The 17,887-nt window shown below is 37.3% G+C and overlaps 1 protein-coding gene and 1 long non-coding RNA gene across 6 annotated transcripts in view; one reads left to right on the forward strand and one right to left on the reverse strand.

Annotated features, from left to right (window-relative positions):
- The window catches only part of LOC126808942 (uncharacterized), a 29,059-nt gene extending 16,917 nt beyond the window's left edge, over nucleotides 1-12,142 (reverse strand). The window contains exons 1-2 of the long non-coding RNA XR_007674851.2: nucleotides 12,017-12,142; nucleotides 11,558-11,648 (exon numbers count right to left, since the gene is read on the reverse strand). This is a non-coding gene — a long non-coding RNA (uncharacterized LOC126808942). The remainder of the gene's footprint in view (nucleotides 1-11,557; nucleotides 11,649-12,016) is intronic.
- Nucleotides 1-17,887, forward strand: part of LOC126808916 (uncharacterized) — a 131,647-nt gene that overhangs the window by 66,131 nt on the left and 47,629 nt on the right. Inside the window, exons 1-2 of one of the 5 annotated variants that reach the window (XR_007674817.1) lie at nucleotides 12,475-12,489; nucleotides 13,137-13,238. The exons of 3 other annotated variants lie outside the window; for them this stretch is intronic. The gene's annotated coding sequence lies outside the window, so the exon portion shown is untranslated. Of the gene's footprint in view, nucleotides 1-12,399; nucleotides 12,490-13,136; nucleotides 13,239-17,887 lie in introns of those variants that run through there. One more of the 5 variants, XR_007674818.2, reaches the window with a different exon arrangement.

Here is a 17,887-nt window from a genome sequence, read left to right on the forward strand (position 1 = left end):
TTGCTGGCACCTAAACTTTCAAGTGCAACTTCTGTTGTAGGGAGGGGCTGAGCGTCCAAAGATGTACAAGCGTTCAATTTTTGAAAATAGGCTATCCCTTGATCTAACATGTCAGTGATTGTGTTTTCCATGACTGTTTTCTGTTTAGGACCAAGTTTGTACGCTCTTTGACGAATAGCTTTTTGATCTGGGGAAACTTCGATTGCATGTTGTAAAATGTCACACTGACCCAATTTATTGTCATCACCCTCAAATATGTCTGAATATTCATGAATAACTAAGAGAGTTAATTTTAGATTTCTGATTGTCAGATAAATCACTACATATCTGAGTTTCAGCTGGCACATTTATATCATCAATCTGATTAAAACATAGATCCAATTTCGTGTCGTTTTTATAGTTCAAAATTTCGATTTTACTTGTCTTTACTCTTTACTACACTTGGATCTGGAAGCGTTGTTATTTAACTCGTGTTCTGCTTGAAATGAGGGGTCAGCCAATCAAATGGTCTGTCAAATCGAGCGTTTGACCTTTGTTGTGCGGAACTGTGGGTAGACATTAGCGGCAATAGAAATCAAAACAAAGCAAAAGTTGATAAAAAATACATGGTGGTCGCTAATTGTTTAATCGAATGACTGACATAATCAGGTCAAATGTCGCTTGCTTGGTACCTGACGTCATAGAACGTGAACTCCCACTATAACTTGTTAGATTACATGTAGTGTAGGCCATCGAAAGTATAAAAAACGAAACGAAATATAGATCTATATTTTAATTAGATTGTATCATCCGTTGAAACAACAGTTCTTCGGCATCAATTGATACAGATTTTTCACCAAAATTAATTTTAACTTTATGGCGTGTTAGAAAGTCACGTCCTTAGTGTCTAAATTGTCAACAACATTAAATTCAACAGAAAACACTGTTTGGAATTGTGACGTGAAGTTTTACTGTGCCTCTTATTTGTAGTCTGTTAAAATCAGCAGTAATTATATGTTTTTTCTCGTTTTAACCGTGTGATCTTAATACCGAAAGAAGTTACAAACTGATGGTTTATCACACAATAATCGGCACCACTGTCTAGGAAAGCGTGGTATACAAAATTCTGTACTAGTGTAGCCTTGTGTATCTGTAACATTTATCAAAAGTGTGATCGATCTTCTGACATATTTGGCACTGAATTCCTTGTTGATTTACAGGCTGAGGGACTTGAGCAGAAGCAACCATTGAATTTTGTTTTTCAAATGTCAACACTGATAACTGAGTTTGTATATAGGGACTTCAATTGTTCAGAAATAACATCTATTTGTTGTGTCTTACTTGTACCACCAACAGAAAAACTCTGCTGTATAACTCTGGCTGACTGTATTGCTTCATCAAAACTCTTGGGGAAGTGTTGAATAACAGTTTGGCGTAATCACAGTTCAAGGCCTCTAATAAAAACAGAAAGTTTCTTGTGGTCAGTTTTTAATTAATCTTAGACAACGTGCACTAAATATCAGCTATTCCACAATTCTTGTTCCAGTTGGTTTGTAAATTTTGTTTCAAATCAAAAAAATGGTCTCTGGGGATTCAAGCGGACCTCTTGGGGAAGTTCTTCAAACTGCGCCAATTTCTTCATCTCTGAGCCATTGTAGTTGACACCAAGCCTTGAATCTAGTAAGCCATTCGTTAGGATTTTCAGCGGGAAGGCCAGAGAACTGCGGCAGGACCCTGACAGATTTTATCAATTTTTTTTATGTTATTTTGTAGTTTTTACTCAACAAATTCATACCCATTTCCGAGACGAGCATCTCCACCAATTGTTGCGGCTACCCTTTTTTCCTGGGGGTGTAGTGGGGGCCACAACAGGGTTTTATAGGAAGAACAAAATACCATCAATCTTTAAGACGCCATCTTTAATCTCGACCTTCTAGTGCATCATTATCAAGCAACACAAATCATATAGACACAAAGTGTCTGGTTAATTGAATATAAACATGCATTGAATAAGTAAAGAGGTTCTAAAGGATCCGAATTAGTAATATATAAGTAAATTATAACAATGCGTAAAACAGTGGAATAAAATAAGATATTGGCGAAAAAGGAATATGCAAATATTCCTACTCGACATCAAGGAGAGAGATACAACAGTAGACACGCCAGAGTCAATCCCTAAATGCTCTGGCCAAAAACAAAGATAGCAGTATCAACGTGGAAGTGACACTATATACTACAAACGGTGTCAAATAATGAAGACAATCGAACCACTATTTGTGGGTGATCCCATGGTCAGTGTCAGTGTTCAAAACACGGCCTTCAGACATGGGGGCCCAGCAGTGAAATCAGGGCCCCACTATGGTCGTCAACTTAATCTATGTAAACCAAATAAATAAACATTTATCAGTGACAATGATACATGTATTATAAGATCAATGATATAACTAGACATTTTTGCATAAATAAATGTAGAGATATATGAAAATAAATTGTGTGGCGGCATAGGAAAACCCTTCACATGGTGAAAATTAAAAAAAAGTGTTTTGGGTATGTGTACATCAAGCACAAATTGGGGATCAAAATGGACTATAAATGATCAAAATCGGTTGATAACTTGTGGAGATATTCATAATTTAATACAAGGAAATGACACTTTCGGAAGAAAAATGAAAGGGGAGAAAATGCAGTTTAAACATAAATGTTGATATTTCACAGTTTCGGGGCAGTTTATGGCACTCATTTTAACGCAATGTCACACTATTTTTTATTTACATTAAGAAGACAGTATTTATCTTTGTGCTAAGAAATATTTACATTATTTGGGTGTTTTAGTTACTGTGTCTTCGAAACTTGAAGGGGGTTTAAATGTAGAGAAATCCGATTTCCTCGTGGGCGCCGCCATCTTGAACAATTTGTAAACAATGGAATACGACTAGTGTTAATGTATTCGGTAAATAACTGGCTTCTTTTTATTGAAAAGGTTATAAAACTCGATCAAAATCAATTAAATAGATGTTGTTTTTGTAGAATTTAGTCTTGATTGCACCTTATAGTGAGAAATCTACTCAAAACAGGACGTAAAAGTTGAATAATTGAGACAAGGGAATGGACTTGTTTGTTTGATGCGCGTGGGAACTATTTCTTTTGTATTTATGCGCACTATAGCTAGTATTGTACTGCTCATTGCAGGCTTTATAATGATGTGTGATATGTGTGAGTGTGCAAAAAGGCAACTTTATAAAGACACCGACGAAATAGGCCGACATTGTTATGGCACCGGCACCGTTCTGCAAGTCTCAAACGGTTCAGAATTATTTCAAAATAAATGTATTTAAAATCATTTTTCTGTTTCACAACTTTGTAGTTTCATAGATAAATGTTTAATAAATGTAAATATGTCAAGAACGGAAAATTGACCTATATATTGTTTGCCATTGTATTTTGGCATATATCTCGGATTGAGCCAGCGCGACATGTGAAGGGTTTTTCTATGCCGCCACACAATTATAAAGTTCATAAACTTTTAACTATTTATTTCAATGTCAAAATCTCTACCTTATGCAATAAAACATTGAAAACAAATAATATTTATGGAAAGCTTTTTAGAAAATATGTTTGATGAATAATCAACTTCAACAAATGCACATAGCGAATAGTTCTCTAGAATTGTGACTGGGATAAGAAGAGATCATGCTAAGCGAATACAAACACAAACACACGGGTGGCCGAGTTTTGTCAGGATCATCCGCTATCTATTTTCTATTGCCGTCATGTTGCTAAAGCTGAAGTTATAGTGCCCCTATTTTCGCAGACAAAATTAATGATAAAATAAAAAAAATCATGGATTTTCTTTTAAAAAGGGGTAAATATTATTTTAATAATAAGTACATAACTAAGGTAGGCTAACACGTTCAAAGAATTCATATGGGATATTTGAAGCAAGGAATTTTCTTTCCAATAGCGAGTTTCTGCAAACTGACAGACGAATGTACCGATGCCGATATACTGATGTGAGAATAGATGTTTGCTCCCGATGGATCGATTCGTAGATGTACAATTTTATTTGATATAACAGGCCTTGAGATCTGAAAATCACACGGAAGTGACAAATTGTGTTTGCCAATATATATATTGCTGGAGCTATTTAAAACACCCCCAAATTTTTTTGCGGAGACAATGTTTATTATTATTAATAGTTTAAAATTACAAATGTTCATTTATTAAACACTGTTATAGATATAATTAATCATAATGTATTGTTTTATTGTGGGGTGTTCATAAATTATATAAAAAAAAAACATTCAAAGAATTCTCTTTTCTTCTATACTATTCAAAAAAAGTAGGGGATATTTGATTTTGGGGGCATAATACTAAAATATGCAAATGACTACGAAAAAAGTCACTATAGAACCTAACAGAAGAAACATTTCCAGTTACATGTGACGCCCAAACGCACCAATAGCTACCGCATGGAATGCAGGTGATGCTTGGGATCATCATGGGGGTCCAACCCAAGATTTGCACGACTCTGACTTTGAATGTTACAGTCATTGTGGCATTGAATTCCAGGGTCGAAACATCAGTTTAATTGTTTTAGTGACCAGAAAACAAATTTTGATATGCGTCGGCTTACCCAAAATGAAAGGTTACGTGCCCTTGGCATGCTACAGATCGGCGCAACACAGGCGGTTGTGGCGCGGACGATGAATGTTTCTCAGTCTGTCATAAGCGGGCTATGGTCCAGATACCGTGATACACAATCTGTACAGGACAGACCACGCTCAGGTCGACCAAGGGCGACAACTCAAGCCCAGGATCGATTTATCCGTACCTTGGCCTTGAGAAATCGTGTCATCACAGCAAATCAGATCAGCGCTCGTCTTCAAACAGACACTGGTGTGAGAGTGAGTGGCCAGACGATTCGGAATCGACTGCATAGGGGTCACCTTCGCGCCCGACGTCCTCGCGTGATCCCTTGTTTGAGAGATCATCACATTCAGGCAAGACGTCGTTGGTGTAGGGATCGTCAACACTGAGATAATCGACGCTGGAGCAATGTGATGTTTTCAGATGAGTCAAGGTTCACTGTTGATTTTTTGGACAGACGTAGGAGGGTGTGGCGTCGTCGAAACGAGCGCTTCCAAGACGTTAACGTCATCAGACATGATCGATTTGGGGGTGGTTCTGTTATGGTGTGGGGAGGCATCACTGTTGCTGGAAGAACGGCTTTACATGTTGTTGCAGGGCGTGTTACAGGCCAGTACTACCGGGACAACATCTTGGCAGTCCATGTTGTGCCGTTCGCACGACGTCATGGCCGCCGTTTCATCTTCCAGGATGACAACGCAAGATGTCACAGGGCCAGGATCGTTACAGGTTACCTCCAACAACAGAACATCACCACATTACCTTGGCCAGCACTGAGTCCCGACCTCTCCCCCATCGAGCATGTCTGGGACATGCTTGGACAGAGGTTACGTCAACGTCAACAACGTCCTGCCAATGTCCAAGAACTTGCTGCTGCGTTGCAACAGGAATGGGACAATCTGGACCAAAATGACCTTAGACGTCTCATTAGGAGTATGCCACGTCGGATCAATGCTTGTTTGGCAAACAGAGGAGGATTTACCCGTTACTGACTTGGTTGTGATGCTGTGGTAACTTTGCTGTTTGACCCCGGGTATCATTTTACCCTTATAATGGTCAGTCTGTGCCTTACTTAGTCTAACGATCATTTGGAATAAATCGATGAATGTGAACTTCATTTCATTTTGTCATTTGTTTCTTCGTCAGTTTCATTAGGTGACTTTAATAACACTTAAAAATCAAATATCCCCTACTTTTTTTGAATAGTATATTAGTGCCATCATAATACATATAATGTATGTCAAATTACCAAAACATTAAAGATACATTATGTAAGATTTAGATAAAGAACTAGCCATTCTTGCTATAATAGTTCGAAAGTAGATGATGTAAAGTGAATAATTTGAAAATTTCATTCAAATTACTCTATTGCAAGCGAAGATATTAGCCTTTGAAGATTTGACAGACGTGTGCAATAATTTCAACCACTGTACTGGTTGATCGAAGCTAAGTCTCGGTCCTCCATATTTGATTAAATCAAAGTATCGCTGAACCATTCTAATCTATTTAATATCTAATTAATACTTTAGAAAACATTTCAGGCCTAAAGAAAGACCTGCAATATGCAGATTTAGCTCTTGCATAATGCATGTTTAAATACATTTAAATTATGCATGTTCAATATCTATTAATTATCAGTTGATTGGTCAACTGATTGTCACAATTCCCAATTGTATCACTTGAATATTGGACATCGTTTGATCTAATCATTATCAGATTGAGAGGACGAAATGTCACAACTCCTCTGATGTTTTAGAAGCCCCAGATATTAATATAACTTTGGGTGCCTTTTTTAACTGATTGTCAGTATGAGGTCTTTTACCCAATATCGACTTGTAAGATGCTTGAGGCTTAAGCCCGGCCCATACCGCTACGACTACACAAAACTCGACAGGACTCAGCTTCTTGCGTAGTTGTAAAAAAAAAAATAGGGTCGCGTCTTTACTTCACTTGCCTACAGCGGTACCAGTCCACACAGGCCCGACTCTCACAGATTATGTGTCGTGAGTTACGCCACTTCCCTCTAGCGAGTGATTCCAAAAGTAAATCGGAAGTATAAAAGTGACATACCAAGATAACTAAATGCTACTCTCTGATTGGCTAAACAACAGTAAGACAATTGATCGTGTCGTGTGAGTGTCCACACAAACACTATGGGTTACGACTGCATCCGACTACGACTGAACATGCTCAGTCGGGCCGACGGGCCACGACGCGACGGAAAATTGATTGAATCGTGGTCATGGGACTGTCCGCACTGATTATCTGAGACAAGACGTTGCGTTGGGTAGAGTCTGGGCAAGTCGTGGCGATGTGGGCCAGACTTTATGTAGCTTAGCTTTTCTTTCAGTTGAGAGATAATAGTCTAATCTAAAGCACGGGATATAGGGGTGGTACTTTTTACCACCGCCAACTACCGCCGACCAATACTTTTACCACCGGCCGTCGTGAAATTACCGCCGACCAAATACTTTTTACCGCCGACCATAATATAATTACCGCCGACCAAACACTTGTTACCGCCGACCAAATGCTTAATGATTCCTTGTCACTGCCGACTATATAAAATTAATTAAATTATTAATGACAAATAAATAGATTTGGTTAAATACACAGAGTTTGATAAAAATATAGATTTTATTATATATAAATATGGTCGACAACCCTAACCTTCGCACTAATAGAAGATAGGCCTAAAATGTTATTTATTTATAACCAGTAGCTGAAACAATCTTGATATTTTTTTTATTTGCCCTTCAATATCTAAATTGTAGTTTGTCCTTCCATATTCTTTAAAATATATATGAATGTTTTTCGACAGTTGTACGTGATTACACCTCAAATAAAAATTAACATTCTTGTATTCTTTTTTATAAAAAAACAACAACCGTAAAATAGTCGGCGGTAACAAGGAATCATTAAGCATTTGGTCGGCGGTAACAAGTAATTATATTACGGTCGAAAGTCATTACAATGCGGTCTGCGGTAAAAAGTATTTGGTCGGCGGTAATTACACGACGGTCGGCGGTAAAAAGCATTTGGTATTCTAATTGTCTTCAGAGCTCCATGCCAGATGGTTAACCTTTAATACTAATAAGTCTGCCATTGTACTCATTGTGTTTCATGAACAGTCTAGAATCTGTCAACATGGCAGTCAAAAAGCTAAAACCACTTTCTACTGTGTAATACCAATTGACATTAAAAGCTGAGACAGAAGACATTTGGAAACCACTACCAGAATAATATTTTCTTACTGTCCACTTTATATCTTTCCACTTCCTCTTTAATGTGAAGGTATATTGTCGTCGCCCCTGTCCGTCGGTCCACAATTTGTTTGTGGACACTCTACTGGTCACAATTTTTATACGCCCACATTTGATGAAACTTGAAATGCATGTTTATAACCCAAAGACCTTGGTTCCTTTCGATATTGGCGCATATCGGATCGTAACTTTATGAATTATGGCCCCTGATTGTACGAAAAATCACGTTTTTCACTGGTGGTCCCTCTAGAGTTCACAATTTTTTATCCGATTTTACCTGATTGTACGAAAAATCTTGTTTTTAGCTTGTGGACACTCTAGAGGTCACAATTTTCATCTGATTTTGATGAAACTTGAAATTCATGTTTATAACTCAAAGATTTTGGTTCCTTTCGATATTTGCGCATATCGGTCTCAAATAGCGTAAAAATATGGTATATCAAGGTTGTGGACCCTATAGAGGTCACAATTTTTATCCGATGGCCGCCGTTCATTCTCAAATAGCGTAAAAAATATGAATTATGGCCCCTGATTGTACGAAAAATCACGTTCTTCACTAGTGGTCCCTCTAGAGGTCACAATTTTTATCCGATTTGACCTGATTGTACGAAAAATCTTGTTTTTAGCTTGTGGACACTCTAGAGGTCACAATTTTCATCTAATTTTGATGAAACTTGAAATTCATGTTTATAACTCTAAGATTTTGGTTCCTTTCGATATTTGCGCATATCGGTCTCAAATAGCGTAAAAATATGGTATATCAAGGTTGTGAACCCTATAGAGGTCACAATTTTTATCCGATGGCCGCCGTTCATTCTCAAATAGCGTAAAAATATGGTATATCAAAGTTGTGGACCCCATAGAGGTCACAATTTTTATCCGATTTTGTTGAAACTTGAAATATAAGTTTATAACCCAAAGATCTTGGTTCCTTTCGATATTTGCTCATATCAAATTGTAATTTCCTGAATTATGGCCCTTGATTGTAGGGAAAATCACTTTCTTTTTAGCTTGATATCTATCCATCTCTCGAAAATGTGGGCGTATCCTGCCTGGCAGTCGCTGGTTTTTGTTACTAGACCTATTCTTTCCAAATAAATTTTTCCACTGAAAATTTGTTGTTTTGTCTTGCTATTCATATTAAGGTGAAATTTCAGGGTAAATATTCATCATTTAATTTCATGATACAAATTTGTTAGGTTTCTTTGAAATAGCATGTTTTGATTTTCGATGCTGGTGTCATTTAAGTGGAATCATACTGCAATTTCAGTGGATAAGCTTACATCTTGTAAATATTATTTGTAAAATTCTCTTTCGGCCTATATAGACACACCACATTATTAATTATGTGTACATTTTATACATGTGACATGTGTCATAATTTTTATCCGATTTAAAAAAAAACGTATTATTATATCACCGTTACACCCTAAGGATGACTGAGTTCGAATTTCGTGAAAATCAGATCAAAATTGACAGACAAAATGGCCGCCGTTCGTTCTCAAATAGCGTAAAAATATGGTATATCAAGGTTGTGGACCCTATAGAGGTCACAATTTTTATAAGCCCACATTTTCATGTGGACGTATATTGTCGTCGCCCCCGTCCGTCCATCCTTCCACAATTGTTTGTGGACACTCTACAGGTCACAATTCTCATCCGATTTTGACGAAACTTGAAATATAGGTTTATCTCCCAAAGATCTTGGCTGCTTTCGATATTGGCATGTATCGGATCGAAACTTCATGGATTATGGCCCCTGATTGTACGAAAAATCACGTTTTTAGCTTGTGGACCCTATAGAGGTCACAATTTTTATCCAATTTTGTTGAAACTTGAAATGTAAGTTTATAACCCAAAGATCTCGGTTCCTTTCGATATTTGCGCATATCGGAGCGTAACTTCCTGAATTAAGGCTCCTGATTGTTCGAAAAATCACGTTTTTAGCTTGTGGACCCTATAGAGGTCATAATTTTTATCTAATTTAAAAAAACGTATTATGATATCACCGTTACACCCTAAGGACGACTGAGTTAGAATTTCGTGAAAATCGGCCCAAAATTGACAGACAAAATGGCCACCGTTTGTTCTCAAATAGCATAAAAATATGGTATATCAAGGTTGTGGACCCTATAGTATAAAGGTCACAATTTTTATCCGATTTTGTTGAAACTTGAAATGTAAGTTTATAACCCAAAGATCTCGGTTCCTTTCGATATTCGCGCATATCGGACCGTAACTTTTGATTTCGTGAAAATCGGCCCTAAATTGACATACAAAATGGACGCCGTTCGTTCTCAAATAGCGTAAAAATATGGTATATCAAGGTTGTAGACCCTATAGTTTATAACCCAAAAATCTTGGTTGCTTTTGATATTCGGCATATTGGACAGTATCTTCCTGAATTATGGACCCTGATTGTACGAAAAATCACGTTTTTAGCTTGTGGACCCTATAGAGGTCATATACCTGAAAGATACATTATGGGAGATAAGATCAAGAGATAGCAGTTCTCACTATAATAGTTAAAAACTAGATAGTGTAAAGGTAATTTGATGAAAATTTCAGTCAAATTGATCCACCATGAGAGCCTGTCCGCGAGAGCACCATGCAGAGGGTGATAATGGTTGGGTCAGGGATTTGTACCAATTTTTTTCTGTGAGATGGGTTAGTACCCAGATACATCCCCACAAAATATTAGATTGATTCAGTTGATACCGACCTGGTAAACTGAATTAATATATTTCAATAGAAATATAAGCAAAATATGAGGCATTTTGGCACCAAATTTAGATGACCTGTTATTTGGACAATAATTGATTTGCGCCGACAAAATTTTGATCATTGGTAGGATCCAGTAGGCCCTTCTAATACATTGAGTTTTAAGTTTCTACTGCAATTGATACCGTGTTACTGGCCAGATACACAACTCGCTCTTAAAATTGAATTTAATGAAAACCAAAGTTTGAGAGGCTATAGCTCCTTGGCAGGGACTAGGACCAAAGTTGAATGTTATCCACACCTAGCCACCTTCCTACTAACAAAATAAAAAATAAAAATGACCGGCACTGTCATATTCAACACAGGAGAAATAAATTAAAAACACGGAAAATTGGAATATATATGAACATCTTTACAATTTTTTAAAAATATATTCTATTTCATCGATGATTTGGACTTGAGACCGAGAGAGAGAAAAAAAGGGGTTTAACAGCCACTGGACACAAACTACCCCTGTGAAAATACACACTGAAATTTCACTGAAATTTCAGTGAAATCTCACTGAAATTTTAGTGAGAGATTTGGTCAAAATATTATTGAAATTTCAGTGAGATTTCAGTAAAATTTCAGTGAAATTTCAATAAAATTTTGACCAAATTTCTGTGAAATTTCAGTAAAATCTCACTGAAATTTCAGTAAAATCTCACTGAAATTTCGGTAAAATCTCACTGAAATTTCAGTAAAATCTCACTGAAATTTCAATAATATTTTGACATCTCTCACTGAAATTTCAGCGAGATTTCAGTAAAATCTCACTGAAATTTTACTGAAATCTCACTGAAATTTTACTGAAATCTCACTGAAATTTTACTGAAATCTCACTACTATTTCAAAGTCTTTATTAACATGCATTCTGAAAAAAAACCTCCAAACAATTGCAATATTACTATTATCCCTCATATTTCTGTATTCCGTCTTCTAAATTTTCTTTTTCTTCTAGTGTTGTCCTTTTCTTCGATGATAATAAAAATATATGGCCTGAAATGACACAATCAAAATAATATTAAATAAAGATAGGCATGTGCCATGCAGTGTGCTGTTAGAGCATTCAGCTCAGCAGTTTCAAAATTATCCTGTCAAAAACAAAGCATATATAAATTTTGGGATAAATGTGCATCGGCTGTCACCAGTGGCAGGCATTTACTTCTGAATACACAAGGTTATAACCCTGATAATTTACTCTTAAAATATATTTTTAGTGGATCCGTAATATATATACACAGAACCGTTTTACCTTATTTTTGAAAAACTAAACATAGCCAGGTCACACAATTTGCATGACGAAATTAATTTACCAATACATATACTATAGCCTGATCTACTAGAATTAAAACAACTATACTCACCATGGCTGGTTTTGAAAATACGCCTTATCAGTACATCCATTTTATAATTAACTACTTCGAAATTTATCCATATAATCCAAAAATTTACGTGCACAATAAACAGTTCTATGACAAGCACAACTGTATTATAAATTACGCGCCTATTTTCCAGGAATTTCAACATTTGATTAAAAATTCGGAAGCCTTTAGCGAAACGGTGAAAAGAACTTAGGTTAATTAAGCCTGTTAATCTGTTTAAATAGCGACACCGGTTTATCAATTTAGTAATTTAACATGCACGCGAGGTCATTTTTTTTGCATGAGAGTTTCATATAATTTACAACCATTACAGAATTAAAAATTCCTTCGTTTGTTTTCCATTCCAAAATTTTTAAAAACAGTGCCTGTAACTCGACACCCTTGGAATCTCAGCATCATTGACATAGGACATTGTTTACGCTAATCGGCTACCTCAAAATTTGAATTTAAAATGAGTTAGGTTTATTCTCTCTTTTCACAATAAAATAGGTTGATTTCAAAACATGATTATATTAATTGATCGTAAAATATTTACCGTAAATGAAATTTACGGGTGCCGTAATTGATGACCTCGTTTCCAAGTATGGCTATTGAAACACGTGTGTTACGTTTCATAGCCATTCTATCCTAATACAATGATTATCGGAGCATATCGGAAAAAATTTTGATGTTGAGTCATTCATAAGTTTAGACATCATTTTAAACATGCACGTGTTCATGGATAACGCACGGTGATGGGCGAATAAAATAAACGTCAATGAAATTGTCTACTTCAGGAAATAACGTGATTAATTAATGGAAATTAAAAACATTTCGTCTTCTGACACTATTAGGCTATAATTTCGAAGTGCTCTCTAAGTACAAATCATTATATGCAGTTATTAAAATATTTGCAATGAAATTTCAGTGTCATTTTCTCTGGGGTAGCCCATTTTGTGACTAACATATGGTGATGCATAAGTATGGCCATTTTTACAAAATTGATATATTCTATTCAGTTGTTAGACATGATTTTGACTTGAGAAAGAGATAAATGAGGTTTACGGTTCACTCAACACAAACTAGGTCATTTTGGGACTAACATGGTACAATTTTATTTCAGTAATTCACTTGCGTGAAAAGAGAAAATCCACGAGATTGGGCAGACAACACTACACCATTCACTACACCACTCAATGACAGATCTTATGATCCAAACAAATGTGTAAGAACTCTCTTGACTTGCCATGGGGCATGTTTCATGAATGTTTAATGCAATTTACACAGAATAAATCTTATTTGAATACGATGTATAGTACAGTTCTGAAACGGCAGATTCAAGAGACTACATATTATAATTTTAATTATGTATCCAGTTCTGAAATGACAGTTTCTCTGAGGCGACATCTATCAAGCACTGATGAAACAAGTTCAGTTTGATCACCGTTGACATCCTTTTCCTGATTCAGTCTGCCGCATTTTTTGAAATGTGGCAAGTCTGGAAAAATAACTAGTGACTTGGCGAGCTGTCAACCAGTACTCATGTGGAAACTGTTTTAGTTTCTTTACAACAGTCTGTGGATTTTCCTTCCTCCCAGTCTCTACACCTTTCATAAACTCCTTATAAACGTATCCCTTCACATTGTCAGAGAGTCGCTTATACGTACTGGTCGTTTTCAAGGCCCATCCAGCGGAGAGCGAAGGTTCATCAACAGTACTAGTTTCTGGTATAGTCAGTGTCACTGCCTGAGCTTTGGAGGAAACACCCGTTACTATGGAAGCCCATTTTTGGGCAATTGCATCGAATTTGGAGTCCATTGTTGTAGTACGACTGTGACTCCCCAACGACAGATGCATTGTTATTTCGGTTTCAGTTCTGAATGATTTAGTGCACCCTTCTTCAGAACAGTAGAATCTACGATTATCCTGTCTGGAGCCAGTCGTCCCAGATTCAACACTTGGTATACTATACTCAGATGTTTCGAATCTAGCCCCCCCCTGAATATCCCCCTTTCTCACCAGTTTATCCATTTTGAATACTTTTCCAGGTCCAATTTGGTATGCTTTCCATACGCAAATTTCATTTTCCCGAAACTCAAAGTCTTTGTATGTAGTAATTCCAGGTCATGTCAGTCTGTCTACCATCTGTTTATCATGATTTATTTTCATAACTGAGGGTAAGGCGCTGGCTCGCTAGCCTGGAGGTCAGGTGTTCGATCCCTTCATTGGCCGAGAAAGTTCATCCAGATTTTCCGGCGTGGTTTCCCCTTGTCAGTGATGCAGGACGGAGGGCCTGACAAGGACAGCTGTCTAGTCATTCGGATGAGACGAAAAACTGAGGTCCCGTGTATACATTGGCGTGCACGTAAAAGATCTCTTGACAGTTGGAATTCGATATAAGAGTAGGCCGTAGTGCCGCTGTCCGGGCAAAATTTCCCTCATAGCACACTGTATGGCGTATGCCCGTCTTCATTAGCCCAGTTCGGAGCAAAACAGTAGGACGTTAAACCCCATTTCATTTCATTTCATAACTGAGGTGTAACACCCTCTAATTCCACCTTAGCTTTGACAGCCTACAAACATGTCATTCGCATTCTGTATATCATAACCTTCGTTGATGTACCTTTGTAGATGAGTTTTCAGAGAAGCAATCTTTCGATCACATATGTCCTTTCCCGCTTGGGACTCGGAGAAATCGTATCGTGATATTACGATATTATTTCGTTTTGCAAGTGCTGGCATAGACAATAGCAATGCGGCGCAATGATAACAGCCGGCATTGTCCGATCTAAGAAACAAGGTATTCACTTCCGGAAGTTTTATTTTCATCTCCAAAATTGTAGCTTCTAATATTGTCAGGACGCTGATCCAATTTTGTGTACAACTATCTATAAGGTGTACGAATGCATGTATATGATACTGGTCACTTGACCGCGTAACAACTGCAGTAACGTGCCAGGAAATACCCCTTTTAGCATACCAATCTTGCTGTGATTCGCGAAATCGACTAGGTAAGAATTTCATGGCCCAGTCAAATGTAATGTGAGCTTCATTTGGAGCGAGATTTTGCAAAATATCGGTTTTGCCTCGTTCCTGGTTTACACTTCTCACTATATGAGATTTCAGGGCTAGAATTCTGTCTTTCGCATTTTGGAAGTCATGAACCAATTCTTCCCTTTGTCCATCATATCTAAAAATGATCTCTTTATCATTTATGGCAGTGTCTATTTCACGGATAACAGTTTGTAACCGATGACAGTTTGAGCAGGAGATATTATGGCTATGACCACAGACTGGTGATTCTGATAAACTGTAACTGAGACAGTGATCCGCGCATGTGGATGTTTTAGACAAATGGAGCTTATAGTCAGTCTTCAAGTAAACCTGTACATATTTTATATTTGCAACAATGTTCTGTTCCCATGCAGCAGATTTTCCACTTTCAGACAATGTTTTGCAAATGGACATGTAAGTTTTCGAATGCTTCCGCGCGATCTAAAATCAAGAAAGTGGTCCACTTTGGTGTCATCTAGACGAGAACGGCAGATAGGATGAAGTTTGACGGGCTGGGCTTCTCCAACATCACAAGCATGTTTTCTAGCCTGATCTATGCGATATGCTGTGAGTCCTGGAATTAATTGCATCAGCTCTTGCTTAGTTTTCTTTTCAGCCAAAGAAAAAAGTATCTGTCTCTTCACAAACCAGGACGATGCGTCATTGGAACACTTGATTAGAGTTCCGAGTATATCAGTTTCCCCCGGAGTATTTCCACATTCCTTAGATTCTAATAAAGCCATCAAATCATCTTTCTGTCCAGGTGCTATATAATGTAGTGCTAAACTAATTACCTCCTTAGTTTTTCGCTTATAATATCTTACAGTGCTAGGTTTTGCCGTTTCAACAGGTTTATGCAACTGACTTGATCGTATCCTGAATTTCGTAGAAAGTCATTTAGAATAGAAAGGCTTTTATTCCTAGGACCAGGAGTAGGTGCCCATGATGCATCCGCCACAGTTGTTGATTTTGAAGTGCTATCCAAAGATGACGTAGGTGATGATGAACCACTAGAAAGTTGAGGTATAGTAAATGCTGGTATCGGAGAGTATTCCTCACCAGTATAACATGATGTTGAAGCTTCTACTGGTTGAAATGGAGTGGAGTGTAGGACTTGCTCAGTGTCTGGTGACGGAACATGTGCTTCTGAATTAAATGTTGCTTTATGGCCATCTACACAAGTACGGCAAATACCTAGAATATAAAAGTTTTGATAATATATATATTCAATCAAATATTGGCTGTCTTTTCATTTTGAAGACTTATTGGAAAGAAATAACACAAGTTTCACTAATGCAAAAAATCTTACATAGAAAAATGTATTACTTTTAGACCTGGATCATATTGACTTATTCAGAAAATTATTTTGATGAATATATATTTTACTGATTTATAATTAGCGAATTTAATGGAAGTTAGACAATGGCTGAAACTTGTGTGCATTTGGTATTTGTGACAGATAAGAGTTATAAATTAGAAAAAACGTTATTTTCTCCAAAATGATGATTAATTTGAACAAATCAAAGGTAGATTTCATCGAGAAATTGAGCAAAAACATCTCTATTCACCACTGTACATATGCGGCAAGCAAGACCGAATTTTTGGAACCCCAGACTCCCGTATTCGATGACTACGAGCAAATAATACTGTTATTACCTGATCCAACAGGCAGGAGCACATTCCATTTTCGATGAGCTTGTTCCGACATACTCTTCTTTACGTACATTCTTGTAGGTTTCCTTTTGCCTGCGTGTAGTGGATGAGTGCACGTTCTTGAGGCTCGCCAACACAACCCCAGTCCATAGCGATGGGATGGACATACTGTTTTTAAAAGAAGGTCAAGTTCATTGAAATTGAAGAGTCCAGCACGTAATAAAATGAGCTGCCACTCTTACAAAACATCCGTTCTCTCTAGATGAACACTAGACAGATGCTTTTTAATACTCTTAGTACATGCACGCAGACTTGTGTGGTGAATATTGGGTCGAGGGGGAGTAAATATGCACCGTACGAGAATTTCACTGACCCCTCAGGTTATCGTTTTTGGGCGATTTTGCATGGTCTTCTCACGGAACACGTTCTTAATATAAACAGCATAGTCTCGATTATCCACTGTTTTGATTTAATTATCAATGGCCGTTAAGCGGCATATAGGAATCTAATCCAGCCAACATCGAAGGCTAACCTTGACTTCGAGAGTTTATTATGGTCTGGATAAGTTAATTAATGTCTAATTGATAATTTAGATAACATTTCAGGCCTAAAGAAAGACTTTATTAAGCAGATTTTGCTAAGTGCATAATGCATGTTTAAGGATGATCCCTATTGTTTTTGGTGCATGCCCGACCGCCAGGGGCAGAGCCACGCCCATTTTTTATATGCCCACATTTTCATGTGGACGTATTATGCTGTCGCCCCTGCCCGTCCGCCTGCCTGCCTGCCTGCCCGTCCGTCCGTCCGTCCACAATTTGTTTGTGGACACTCTACAGGTCACAATTCTTATCCGATTTTAACGAAACTTGAAATATAGGTGTATCTCCAAAAGATCTCGGCTGCTTTTGATATTGGCATGTATCGGATCGAAACTTCATGGATTATGGCCCCTGTTTGTACGAAAAATCACGTTTTTGGCTTGTGGACCCTATAGAGGTCACAATTTTTATCCGATTTTGTTGAATCTTGAAATGTAAGTTTATAACCTAAAGATCTCGGTTTCTTTCGATATTTGCACATATCGGACCGTAACTTTCTGAATTATGGCCCCTGATTGTACGAAAAATCACGTTTTTAGCTTGTGGACCCTATGGAGGTCATAATTTT

This window comes from Patella vulgata, chromosome 1 (genome assembly GCF_932274485.2).
Source record: "Patella vulgata chromosome 1, xgPatVulg1.2, whole genome shotgun sequence".
Taxonomy (NCBI): Eukaryota; Metazoa; Mollusca; class Gastropoda; family Patellidae; genus Patella; species Patella vulgata.